Source organism: Meriones unguiculatus, chromosome 8, assembly GCF_030254825.1.
Source record: "Meriones unguiculatus strain TT.TT164.6M chromosome 8, Bangor_MerUng_6.1, whole genome shotgun sequence".
Taxonomy (NCBI): Eukaryota; Metazoa; Chordata; class Mammalia; order Rodentia; family Muridae; genus Meriones; species Meriones unguiculatus.
In genome coordinates, this window is record NC_083356.1 from 91,791,053 (window position 1) to 91,806,112 (window position 15,060).

Below are 15,060 nucleotides of genomic sequence, written 5' to 3' on the forward strand. Positions count from 1 at the left end.
CAAATTTACAATATGGAGTTTGACTTAAATACCCAGAATTACTAATAAAGAGAATGTTCTAGATCTCAACGATCTTCAAGGCTAAAATAGTGTTATTACAGTTATATGTGAAACCACACCAGTAATGTAAACAAGCCAGGTAATTTAGTGAACATGAATTATATAGATTCAAAATTAATGTGGACATAAATCCCTTCTACAGTCATAGGATTTCCTAATGTGGGTGAGTAATGATCTGGACCCATTTTTCGCCACAGCAAATGATCGCTACGAGCAATTCAGGAAACAACAGTATGTGTGCTGTTTCTGATAGTCCTACCTGACACCCCCTGAAACCATTGTGCTGTGTCATTTTATAGTTTAACGTAAAATGCCAAATTGAGAAATATTGTACCAAGTCGAGCACTAAGTAAATATCTTTTTGATTGTGACTGTTGTGGATGGAACTTCAATCAATGGCATTTCCAAAAGAGTTTTGTTTTGACCCTCTTTCTTAAGTGTCTTCAAAGAACCAGGTAAGGCAACAGACACTAAATGTTGGGTGTCTCCCTGTGTGTTTTCCCTTGAGTGAAAAATACAAATAGTATTGTAAAATGGAAGAACAGAGGAGACCACACATGTCAATGAAAGCAACACCAGCGACGAAAATAAAAGTAATTGTGTATGCAGAGTTCTTTCTGGCAACATGAGCTTTGAAGAGAAAAAGCCAGGAAGTTTTATGTGTGAGAAGCTGCAAGGATAATCATGCCTTCAGCCAACAGGCATGTGTCAACTATGCTATGATTCTGCTCCAGTTCAGTGGAAGAGCAAGTTCTTTGGTTGAGAGTTAAACCATACAGGAAACAATTGTGCTTCTGAAGATGAAAGCCTGTCAGAGGTCCTGGGAACCAGCCAAAAATCACTAGAGTCTCTGACAGGAAGCAGCGAATAATTAAAAAAAAAAAAGAAATGCAAAGAACAGAGATAAAATCTTCAGGTTAGTTAACTGATATTTTAAAAAGAAAAATTAAACTATACATAAATATAAAAAACCTTGGGCATTCTAACATCTAAGAATAAAGAATTTATGACAGTGGCATTTATTACTTAGATAATTGAAAAGCAAAAGGAGTGTCTCAATAATACAATTTCCTTTAAAGTGCTATTTTTAACTAAGATGTGACAAATTTTATGGGCAAGCCTAGAATTGTCTCGAGTACTGCATACAGGAGGAAGTGTCCTGAAAGTCTTATCTATTATTTTATGCTTCTGTAACATATAGTTTGTTAAATGTTATGCATAATTTTAAAAAACAACTATCCTATCTTTCTTCTGTCATTCATAAAATATATTTCTTTGTAAATTCCACAAAATAGAAATTTCAAATTTCTATGTCATCACTTGCAAATTGTTTCTAAAATTCAATCTCAATAATTTAAAGCACAAACTAATTTGTGATCTCATTTTATTTTTTCTTATTTGTCATGTATTTTTAAATCTGTGCAGCCACTATGCCAAAGCCCTCTCCATGCTTTGTGAAAGCAAATCTGATCTTCTTTTTTTACTGTGTATATATTATACATTAATATATTTTTCTATTATATAGTTTACTTATAGTATTAAAATAGTCTATTTTATATTACATATGCATATATATTTACCATTTCAGTGCTTTTTTTAAGAGACAAAATTCAGTGATCCACAAATATTACACAACCATGAGCATTGCTGAGTTCTAGGATTTTCACATAATTCCAAACAGAAATAGACACCAAGACACTTAACCCTCCATCCCCACGTGATCACTAGTCTATTTTCTGTCTATGAATTTTTGCTATTCTAGGTACTTAATGTAAGGAGAATCATATAATACTTGTGTTTTAACATCTATGTCAATTAATATAATTGTTTCAAAAGTCACTGTGTTATAGTGTTATCAAAATATACTGATACCATCTTGACAACTTAACTGAGCCAGATAATTGATTGAATATCAATTATAAAGGTTCAAAATCAACATGGAAATAAATCATGTATACCATAGTGTGATTTTTAGGTGTGAATAATGATCTGGAGGCTCAACAGAGGGCATAGTGTGCCCCCACAACAAAGGCCCCTGTACATTTTCAACATGTGACCTACTGCTGGGATACTTTTAAGACCGGGTCTTTTGGTAGAGTCTAGGCAGGACCCTCTCTTAAGATCCTCACTTCTCTACCTCCCAGACTGCTGGAATTACAGATATGTGCCATAAAAGTCCATTCCAATTCCAAAGAATTTGACTCCTTTTTTAAAAAAGTTGAATAATACCTTGCCCTATAGATACGTCATGTTCTATTTGTTCATCATGTAGTGATGGACTTTTGGGTCATTCTCACTTTTTGACTGATTTTTTTTTACCATCTTTTCTTTCTTCCTTCCTTTCTCCCCCAGTCATAAAGGAACTTCTTAATGACCAGGAAGAAACATTCTATTGCTATTTTAATTTTAATCTCCTCAAAAGCTAATGATGGTCAACACAGATTTATACACTACTGGATATCTTCTTGGGGGGGAAAAGTCCATTCAAAGCTTTTTCCCACCTTTCTTAATTGGGTGACTTTTGCAGTTGCCTTCTAAGAGTTGGTTTTTAGTATTCAGGATATGAAGCTCATGTCGGATTCCTGCGTTACGAATTCTTCCTTATGACTTGATGTGAAATGTAGCATGTTTGGAGCATGTTAGCCCTGCAGCGAGTGCCATGAGCCGATCTGTTCCTCCATGCTCTCTGCACCACAGTTGACCGAAACAAGTCAAAATTGGCCACTGTTCCTTTAAGTTGCTTCTGTCAGGTGTTTTGCCGTCACCACACGGGAGCATCAAAGGCGTTCTTTGCGTTCTACAGGAATTTGTCTTTTTGCTCTCTTGAGAGCATCCTTTCATGCAAGAAAGGTTCTAATTTTGCTTAAAGCCATCACCTTTTATTACAATTGCACTTTTACTGTCACATCTAATAAATTTTGCCAAAGGCCGTGTCATATGAATGTCTCCCCATGCTTGATGGGGCTTTTCCATTTTAAGCCTTGTGTTTATGCCTTTGCCTTTTCAGTTGATTTTGTGTATGGCGCCCAGTGGAGGGACACCTTCTTTGTCTTGAACGTGAACATGGTTTTCCCAGCACCATCTACATTCACCGTCAAAGACTAGAAAGTGATAATTAAATGGTCACATTGTCCAATGCAACCTTTAAATGGAGTGGACTCTCTGTCAAGATGCCCTGTCCCCACTGAGTGGTCTTGACACTCCTGTCAGACTCAGCTGCTCATATCTGGAAGGTTGCTTTCTACTCTTGCTGCTATCTGCCAAGGTGCCATACTGTTTTCCTTTCCTTTAAAAAAGTCTTTTTATTCTTACAGGTTTGTAGCCAATCTTGAAATCAGAAGACTAAGTCTTCCAACATAGTTCCTGTCCTCAAGATGGTTTTGTATATTTTTGATCTCTTTATAAGAGCTTTAGGTTAGATTTTTAAATTTTTTCTGGAGGACACCCTGGAGGCCTAGATGGGCAGTTTGCTGAATCTGAATGTTACTTTCTATAATACACCCATTTGAACAACATTTCCTTCCAATATTTGGCCACAAATGCATTTTTATTTACTTATGTTTCTTAAAATTTATCTCTCTTAGCAGGGTGTGGTGGCACATGCTTTTAATCCCAGCACTCAGAAGGCAGAACAGATGCATCTCTGAGTTCGAGGCTAGCCTGGTCCACAGAGTGAGTTTCAGGACAGCAAAGGCTACACAGAGAAACCCTGCCTTGAAAAACCACAGAAAAATTTATCTCTTTCTCCTTTTTATTTTCCAGTGTACTAGCCTCTAGCCTCTTAGGTCTCCATTTATTTCTAAATATTTTGTTCTTTCTAATGCTGTTGAAAGTGAGATTGTTTATTTTTAGGTTGTCCGTTGTTAGTAAGTAAATATTTAACTGCTTTTGTACATTGATTTTGTATCCTCAAATTTTTCCAGATCTATTTATTAGCTATAATGGAAGCATGTATCTGTGCTTGTGCTCATGTACACACTCGCACACACCTGCATATTTCATAGTCACTGCTCTATTGCTGTGAAGGCACACCATGACCAAGGCCACTCTTAAGAGAGCATTTAATTGCAGGCTTGCTAACAGTTTTACAGGGTTAGTCCATGATCATCATGGCAGGAAGCAGACAGGGATGGTTCAGGAGCAGTAGTTGAGGGGTTTACGTCTTGAGCCACAGGCAGCAAGCAGAAAAAGGGGCTGGGGGTGGGGGGTTGGGGGTGGAGAGTGGGGACAGAGATACAGACAGAGACAGAGAGGAACACAGAGAGAGACAGAGAGAAAGAGAGACAGAGAGACAGGACTGGGACTGGCATGGGCATTTGAAATCTCAAAGTCTATCTTCAGTGCCTCCTTCAAAGCCTGACCTACTCCAGTAAGGCCACACCTACTAATCCTTCTGGAACAGATTACCAGCTAGGAACTAAACATGGAAATCTATGAGTCTCTGGGGACCACTCTCATGGAAACCACTGCAGTGCTTGCGCACATGTTTTTAGGGTTTTCTGTGTATGCTAGCCGGACACAGCATCTGTGAACACAGACCAGCTTTACTTCTCTAATTTGGGTACCTCTCTCTCTCTCTTTCATGCTAAATTGGTCTGCCTAGATTCTGGAAATGTGCTGAATAGAATGGCAGAGGTATTATCTTTGTCAAATTTCTTGTTTTAGGGAAAATCTTTAAGTTTTTAACATTGAGTATGATATTAATTGTGATAATCTTACCCTTGAATCATTTTAAACTCTAAACAGGAGTTAGAGCTTAAAACTAACTTGACCTAAATCAGATAATAGTGTGTGTGTGTGTGTGTGCTATTCCTCTGCCTGCATGGTGAGCAAATCACTTTATACACTAGCATATTAAATAATTTATGGAACAAAGTTACTGTAATCATAATCATAGAATAAATGTTAAGCATTTAATATGCTTCAAGGTGCACACTAAAGCCTTCATATTCAATTCTCAAAGTCTAATGTCAAGAATTCTGTTTTTCTCACTAGAGAAGACAAGATGGGCTACAATCTTTATTATCTCCACAAGGAAGGAAGTGAGATAAAACAAAAGAAGGACTGTGGATTTTGGGGATTTTATCTACTGAATTCTTAAAGATTGAACTGAAGAGCTAATGATAAGAGTACATTGTCCTTTGAGAACAACCAAGTCATTTCCTGGCCAAGATATGGACTTGATAAGAGGCCAGATCTGCATTAAAAAAAGTGCCATCCTGTACCACTTAATTGTTTTCCATTCTTTCATTAACTTATTAACCAAACATTTGTTGAGCATACAGGCATCAGGCTGGATACCAGGAGCACATTTGTCGAAGAACTACAGATGTCAATATAAGATCAATGACATGCTATGCTAAGGAGGGCACAGTGTACTATGGGAGTATCTGACTGGCAAAGTATATTTTTAGAGAGAAGTGATTTGGTAGAACTTTTGTTACGTGTGAACCGATGCTGTTTCTTTTTTCTCCTCAATAACAGAAGTGCTTATTTCAAATTTGTTCTATGGAACACAGGATAGATGTACATCATTCCTATTCTTTACAGTGTCCTTTGTGGCCTATAAGCATTTTATTATCCATTCTTTGGCCTGCCAGGAAATTAAAAGTTAAAATGATGGCCTTTTTAAAAACAATCACAGCTCTGAGTGATGGGATTTGGTTCCACTTATTTTCTTCAAGCATTTACTTTATTATCTTGTGTGTTACCTGTTTTATGGATTATCTTTAATCCTTTTTGGCAATAGGGCAATATATAAGTGACTAAATAACATCTTCAAAGATCTCGTGAGAGAATTTAGGATCGTTTTTTGAACCAAAATTCTACAAATCGGATTCAGTTTCTTTTTAGAGCTGAAGTTCCATAAATCTGATTCCAATTTCAATTTTTACCCTTGTCTAGAAAAACTGAGAGAAGCCATTCAAGAGCAAAAAAGACAGCAAAGGAGAGAAGTGATGCATGAAGCCAAAGCTATAGATGCAGTTAAGTTCCTGTGTCTGGGTGACAATGATGGCTACGGTGATGATGGTGAAGGTGGGGTTTATAACATCATTGTGAGGATATAGCCTGTAAGACCTCTGTCCCAAGAGCAAATGGTTCTGTCATCCAATTCCTGATTCACTGCCAAGTGCCCGAAGGGACCAGGTGAATAAAGGCAATAAAAAGTGAACTATATGTGTGTTGTGAGTGGTGAACGAGAGAAGTGAAATGGGGAGAGGAGGCAAAACTGACATCCCGGCAGAGGGTGGGAGACAGAGGGGACAGTATGGCACACATCACACTGATATCACAGAGACTTTGCCTTTGTCTTGTCTTCCTTAGAGAAGTAAACAGTCTAACTTTGGTCCCCTGAAGATGCCCACACAGCAGCTGTGTGGCTAGGCTTTGTGTATCCTAGAAGTTCACCTCTGCCCCCGTTCTTAACATTTACAAGTGTGTGTTAAGAGTCCTAAACTGATTCTAACATCCCCAGGTGCTTTTAAATCTTAAATTGAGAGTCATCAATTCTCAAAAACCATGGTCTCTTACTTGAGATGTGTGGCTCGGCTTAAACCAACTACAAACACACTTCCATAAGAAACCTAGAGTAAGGTTAGGTTGTTAAGGCAGATGCTAGGTTTTAGTGAGCTCAGCACAGCATGACAGTTTGAAATGAAAGTATTCTCTTAACAAAGACTTTTTTTCAGAACCAACACAGGTGCACACACACACCACTAAAAATGAAATAAATCTTTCAAAGGTCAGGATTTTCCTTTGGTGGCTTTTATATTAATATGTGTGCAAGCAATCATCCTCATCTCATAGAAGATTCAGCTTGATTCTTCTACAAGGTCAAACAGAGTCATTCCCAAAGAGACAATGTCAGTTAACAGTTTCTATCAAGCCAACTTACTCATAAGCAAAAGGGAAAGGTGCATAAAGCAACTGAGGAAATCCCCCTGCGTCATTCACTCACTCATCACTCAGTAAGCTGTCATCCAGTTGAGCACAAGTGGTGGTGAGGACACAAGCTAGAATACAAATGAGCGGCACAGTCCTTCCACCTCAAGCCTGTCTGGCTCCTTAGAGGTGAACTGGGTTGTAATTTGGACACAACTTGAATAACTTTAGTAACGATTTAAATTCCTTGTAAATTGTCATGCAAATTAACTAATACCTTTTCAAGATATGCCATGTTTTCCATGTCTGCTTTAATTTCTACTTTGGTCACCACAAGGAGACAGGACCAAAAATCCTTGAAATTCTTTTCTATTTTCATAGAAAGCTATCTTAAACACCCCATGTGATTCTACATTGTGCTATAATCCAATGGTTCTATTTATGTAGCGCACACTAAATTGCACAAACATGCTTTGTGTGAAGAATTCCTGCACATTTCAGGGTGCAGGATAATTCTTTGCTTATTATGCAAATACATATTGACTAAGCATTACGTGCTGATCCTGGTTCAGGTGCTGGCTACAGCACCTACCTCATTTGCTTTACAATTCCATGTTTTTTATTGTCTGTTTGTTTTTGTCTTTATTTTTGTTTGAGCACACATTACAAATTTTGGAAGCTTTCACAAAGAAGTTCAGATATAGTAATTAGGTTTCTTAAGAATTTAAATCATCTTCTATTATGAAAACATTTTGGTTTTTTTAACTTTGTAAAAAAGGAATCTATGAATCTTGTTCGGCCTCAGTGGTACCCAAGACTCCATGAAAATGTTATCAAGAGAAGTGTAATTATAGAAGGCTATACATAGTAACAGAAGCAGTTATACTGAGCTAAAAGAACAACACCATCAGACAGTGAGAGAAAAGCAGACAGGATTAAAAATGATAGACAAGCTAGCCAGAAGAAAGCTCACTACTGTGTAATTATCTGTTCCTGAAGCATGTGGTACTTGTGGTTTCGGGTAGACTTGTTGGAGGCATGTCTGCAGGGCTGGATGAGATTGTAGGTGGGAATCGGAAGACAAAGAAAATGAATCCATTCTGTGGAGGCTTCCACCTCCTAAAAGTTTCCAGTTGTCTCCTGGATTGTGGTCGGCAGCTACAGAACCTACACACATTTGTTAAGAGGAAAGAAAACAAACACATGAAAAAAGTCCAAATGCTATTTTCCCAGGAGAGCAATAGGGGATGTTCCCAGCCTGGGGTATGGTGTCATCTCCAAGGCTAAAAGGGACCTAACTTTGAAAGTCTCCATCAGCCTCAGTCCTAGACAAGTAGATTCCATGACTCCCCCTCAATGTCTTTTCTGATTTGGGGGCCTTCACATTCTCAAGTTGTTTTTGTTTTTGTTTTTTTTAAAGCCAATTACATTTTCACTGTGTTTTCAGTGAGCCAGTATTACTTATTCACTAAGGAAAAATGTCTGACCATATTTCCCCCCAGCTGAATACTGACTGTTGATCAATAATGCTAAGTGCCAGGAGCCACCTTTGGTAGCAAGTATTAGTTCATTTTCTTACCACAGATCACATGGAGTCAGGAATGAAGTCACTCCTTACGTTTGGAATATCTTTATTTTTCTGCAGCTGTCCCACAGTGAGCTCTACTGTGGACCCTTCCACACTCCTTTTATGTGAGAGACCTGATTCCGGTGTCAGACCAATGTTACTACGTCCCTCTGAAGAGCTTATGGAATAGAAGGTCCTTTCAGAGATTTCTCTCCTCACCACCACCCCACCCCAAGACTTACCAAAGTTTAAAACATAACTGTTTTTTTTTTTTTTTCATGTATTCACTTGGGGCCATGTGAAAGACATCCTAGATTCTTTTCATCTTTTTCAAGTATCATCAATTGTGTTCGTATTTCATTTTTGTAATTGTCCCTGTCTCCTTCCCTCAGTCTTGTGTCTGCACATCATGTGTTCTTAACTAATTTTCTATCTCTTAGCTTTGGATGAACAGAGCTGTGTTATGACCTCCCTTTCCACCAAAGTGGGCTGATATTGGCAGAATGAAAAGAGCATCTTAATATTACTATTCTTTAAACATACATACTACATTAATATAATGTATAACATACAGATATATCTGTATATGTGTTATGTATATGTATAATATATTATAATTATATATTATACATACATATGTATATAATTAACATATTACATTATATGTTGCATATATACATATGTATATGTTATATATTAATATAATATATTACTATAGATATGTTATATATATATTTTGAAGGTTTTTCACATCACAAGAAGCAGGCCAGAAACTTAGTTATAAGGGTGAATAAGACAGTTATGTGTACTTCCAACACACCAGAATACACTTTATTATATGGGATGCCTCATAGAACCAAATTGTTATTTGTTAAATGTTCTTGTTAGAACATTTAACCACATTGTATGAACAAAGGGAAAATTTTTGGACTAGTCAGATTAATGTTGAAATTTGAATCAGCATAACCTTGCTCTGTAACTCTGGCCATGGGGGAAAAAATAGAATCAAGAGCAGGAAAAGCAGCATATTGTAGATGTCAGAGGCAAGAAGACAAGGAGACAGGACCCTGCTTTGTCTCTACATTAAGTTTCATTCAAGCCAAGGAATGTGGAACATTCATTAAAACTTTATTATTTTATTTGAGAGGGGAAAGAAATCTATACTATGATTATAATAGCATAAAGAATTTCATTTTAAAGAATAATGGTCTATAGCTTTAGAAAACCAATTATGACCCACTTGAAAGCTGATTAGAAGGACCAGCAATCCATGACTCATGAGAGGCATGGGTTTAAAGAATTTCTAGAAACTTCCGTGGCTAGAGCAGAGACTACTACGAGGAGGAGGAAGCTACGCATGGGGAGAAGCATGTGTAGAGGAGAGGTCGTGCTAAGGACTGAGGATGGCTGGTCCTCACAGCTACTGCACAGGTTCCATCCCAATTATAAGGCTTATGGGAAGTCACAGTTTCAGGCCAACTTCTGTACTAAGATAGGTGGTGTTGGAGTAGATTGTGGGAAGGTGTGTCACCGTTGTATATTCAATTGTTGATTGCTAAAACGACTGAGGGCTAAGTACTAGACCGATCTTGGAACTGTTATTTCGATGGCCCATCACTGGTCTCGTATTTTGTAAATATTTGCCCTTCCTCACTTGCCTATTTATTCTAAATAAGAGCTGACAGCCAATAGCTGGACAGGAAGTGGAGGGTGGAACTTCTAAGAGAGAGAGAGAGGGAGAGAGACTGGGAGAAGAAAGGAACCTCAAGATTCACCAGCAGACCATGGAGGTGACTGATGGACAAGAGCATGCAAAGAGGTAGAGCTAGCCACACGGCAGGACATGGTTCCAGGATTAATCGGGTTAAGCTAGATAGTCAGCTGGGAGACTGCCCAAACAGAAGGCCTAAGCTTTAAACTATACTAAAAGACGCTGGGTCATTAGTTTACTGCTGGTGGATCCAAGAGAGTCCAACTATAAGACAGTAGAGGTTATTCAATCCATTCCTCCTCCAATTACTTCCACCATTCTTCATGAGAAAGCAATGAAAACAAATTGGCACAATAACATTTTTATTCCCGGTTTTACGAGAAGCAACCTCATTGATAACTCTAAGATGTTTTAATTGGACAAAAACTACACATGAATTATCATCCAAAAAGATTTTTCTCAGCATCTAGAGTTGGCATGATTTATCTGGAGGAACAGAAGCAATAGAGATGTACATTTTAAAGGGGGTTTTAGTATTGGTTTGCAGGATAGTGGCTTAGGAGTTCAACAGTAGCCATCTCTGTGCTGTAGGAACAGGGAATCCAGGCCAAAAGGTGATCTTCCTCCACAGCTCCAGCCTGCTGCTGGTGGCCCAGAACTCCCTGGAGAGCATCTGGTCTTCAGAAACAACGATAGACACACACTTTCAGGAGGAAATGCAGGCAGCCAGGCACAAGGCTGTACCCTGGAACTGCCAGTTTGAAAATGCTACAGACTTTGAGGGCAGGAAAAGCCCCACCCCCACCAGTTAATCTGCTCTGAAAAGACATGTGTGGAGGTGTGTCCCCTAAATTGACTTCTGTCTCATCAAATGGGCAATTAAGACTCACTACCACAGCATCTCCTTGTGAAAAGTACTTTCTCGTTTTATTTATTCTGTAATGTGTTCAAGAATCTTCAAGATTTAGGGCCCGAGCAGAGAACATCAACAACCGAAATGCCAGAGAAGATTCTCTTCGCATGCTGCTAGCATTATCTATTATCTGACTTGTGATCTTAGCTCTGTTCTCCTCACTCATTAGACTGCCACCCATCAGGACAGAGTTGGACTCCAATTTCGCTCTCTGTTTCCAGCACAGAACACAGTGTCTGAAACACAGGAAGTACTCAGAAAGTACTTGCTGGACACATTAATGACTACAGCAGCAAAAGGCATCAATCAAACAAATATTTTTGTTGTCTTTACTTTTCATTCCCAGAAAAATTCCACTGCTTTGCCAGTGGGGCCATGTCTAGATGTTAGGAAGCTCAGCATTTATTCCCATCAGATGGCCAGGGCATTGTGGCCAGACTTCCTCTATTGCCAGGGTCCTGAAGGAAAGTCATGATTCTGAAGCTTGAGGTTTGGTTTCTGTGAGCTTAGCAACCTTGGGCAAGTCATTTTCGAAGATTTTCTTCACCTAGAATATGAGTTATTTCCCTTCAAATGCTCTCTATGCTTCTCAGGAGTGGGGCCCGAAGGATCACTTACTCCAAAGGAATTTGGAGGACACCAGGGCCTACGCAATGAAGAACGTTAAGAATGCCACATGAAAGACCAGAACACGGAACTGCTTACCACGTTCTTCTTTGTAAAATAGACTAGTGGGGAAAAACAATTCCTAAGCCAGAAACTACATTTGTGAATGAATATCCAGGCAAGACAATGGACTACTTAAACTTGTGCATTGCTTCCCTGGCTGTCCTGGAACTCACATTGTAGACCAGGTTGGCCTCCGAACTCATGGAGATCTGCCTTTGCATCCCTGAGTGCTGGGATTAAAGGCAGGTACCACCATGCCAGGCTTGAGTTTAGTTTCTTAATGGAACTACTTAAAAATATTGAAGTTTAAAACATCCCTGAAGTACTGACTTTTGATATCTCCCCTTTCCTATAAAACTTCTACTCCTCTAAGAAAACTGAATTAGCCCACAATATGTATTTTGCCCCTCTGACTGTCCCTTTTCTGCCTCACCACTTATCACTGTATGATGTTTAATGCCTGTCTCTCTCTTCACACTCAGGAAAAGTGTCATGATAGCTCTAGCCACCCCACTGCTCAGCTTTTCAAACATCACACAAGAATGACCATAGCTATGCCACAGTAAGGATCCAATGGACATTGTTGAAGATTTTCTTCACTCAGAACATGGGCTATTTCCCCTCTGATGCTCCATGTCTCTTCAGAAGCAAGGCCAGAAGGATCACTTGCTCCAAAGGAATTTGGAAGGCACCAGGGGCTATGTGTAAAGAGCATGTTTCTTAAGAATGCCACATAAGAGATCAGTGGGCCAGAGCCTGGGGAATTTGAGACACTTCGTGGGTGATAGGAGGCCAGTCAGATCTGTGACACTCAGGAACAGCAGGCATACTGTTTTTACGAGGGCCCTGCCTCTTTAGAAGCAACTCCATGCTTCAAGCCCATCATCTCTTCCTCTTAGAAGCCAGAATTAATGGGTGAAATATGGAAAAGGGTATGTTTATTTGAGCTGTTATTGGCTTCTGTGGACCACCTGATTGGCTTAAAACAATGCAAATTCCTCATTTTATCTTAAAAAAAAAATAGACATTCACAGCCCTTCTGGAAGCTCAGGGGAGAATTTCTTTCCAAGACATTTCCAGCTTCTAGGAGGCAACTGAGCCTTTTTAAACTCTCATTTCATGGCCTCCCTTTTCCATCTTCAAAGCCTCCAGCATGACATCTTCACATCTCTCTCTCTCTCTCAGTCTGAGCCTCTGGTGTCGCACTGCCACTGGCTGACTCTGGCTCCTCCTGCACAACTTTTATAATGAGTGGTGGCTCTATGGGGTTCACTGGGGGGCCCAGGATCTCAAGCTTGTTAACAGGATACAGAGCCAATGTCCTCTGCCATAGAAAGCAGTGTTCATATTTATCTTCCATCAGGTGGTAGGCATGACTTGGAAGCTGTTATTTAGTCAGCTACAATGTCTGTGTTTGCTTCCTTTTATTTACTTATTTGTTTGTTTATATGTTATGTGCACAGAAAGAAAAAGCAGAAAAAAAAATTTATGCGGCTGGGGTATATGAAAACTGGCCGGCAAAGAGGGCAGAACTGTGTGTCTGGAATGTGAGTTTTTGCCAAATCATCAACTGTCTCTGGTGAACATAAAAATAAATAAATAAACAAACAAACAAATAAATAAATGATCTTCACCAGCAATTTGTCAGACCTTCTATCTCTACACCATTCATGTAGAGGTCTGAAAATTTTGATAAGGTTTTAAAATAATGATAATAATAAAATTACACATTAGTGTTATACAAACCCTATTATACAAGGATGAAGTGAAACAGAACTGTTTAGTAATGTGTTCACATACTGCTGAGGCCCTTTCTGATGACACAATAATAGAGCATCTAAGTCTGAGTAATTTATAATGAACAGAATCTTTTTTCTAGTTCTTGGGGCTTAGAAATCCAGAACCAAGGTACCAATACCTGGTACAAATGTTCTAACTGCATTTTACAGTGAAGAAACTAGAAGGACAACAGACAGATTTTGTGTTCTCCTGTGTCAGAAAAGCATAAGAGAACCCATTCTGGGGGGCCATTTTTGTACTATGAATGCGCCCACCAGGGTAGTTCAACCAAACACTTCTCAGAAGACCCACATCCCAACAGCACCACATGGCCATCAAATTTCCAGCATAAATTTGTGGGGATACATTCAGACCACTGAAGTGGACAAGTGCTAATGTGCTGTGTATAAGGGATTAAGTGAAGAGGGCGGGCAGGTACAGAGCAAGCAGCCTCATGGACACAAGCCTTTCCTACACTTTTCCCTTCTCCCTAGGGGATTTCCAAGTCTAATAAGCTTCTGGGGAACCACAGAGAGTCCCTCATATCCAGAGTGCTAGAGAGAATTAGATCATGATTTGACAATCCTGAAAGCATCTTCCTTTAACAGTACAATCACTCATTAACTCATTAACTTACAGCCTACTGTAGCAGGTTTCAGCTATAGTATCAACTGTAATCAATTGTAATCTCCCACAAGTGTTGAGCATCTCAAATGACCCTAGAGCAATGGCGCCCAACTAATCTACATATCCACACCCTTTAAATCATACTTCATCATAATTTGGTGGGGGGGAAGAAGCTCCCAGTGATACAAACCAAACTTAAAACCTAAAATCTCCCAGGTCAATTACTATCTCTTTAAGAGAGACTCTTAAACCCGCCCAGAAGCAAAAGACAGCCTACTGTGGGCAGATATGAGCCAAAACAAAACTGGCTGCTGCTGCAGTTTAAATGAGGGGTAAACAAGTATGGCTCCTTTATACTGTGGCTGGCTCATCTGGCTCAGCTCCACAGCATGGCAGGAAAGAAAAGAACTGGAGGCAGACAAACCTCTAGACAGAGTTTGGCCTAAACTGCATCTAAAATAAAAAATTGCCATGGCAGAGGGTGTTTTAATCCCTTTTGGCTTCATTTTGGCTGTCATAGTCATGGATCTGGTTGCAATATGTTTAATGGTGATGGTTCTCCATGCCTTCTCCAAGAAAGTTCAAGGAGAAAATGGGGAAAAAAACAAGGATTGGAATACTAAGTTACAGATAATTACAGACAATTCCTAATAATTAGATTAATAATGGCTAAAATTCAAAGCTCTCTGGCTGCAAGATACCTGTCAGCTCTTTCTGGTGAGGGTCCACCAATATACTAAAACATCAACTAAATTCCAAAAAATGACAATCTGGCTTTGTTTATTACAGCATAATTTCGTACAACTGATCCCAAACTTAAAATTTTCTTGTCTCTTTTGCTTGATTTTCATT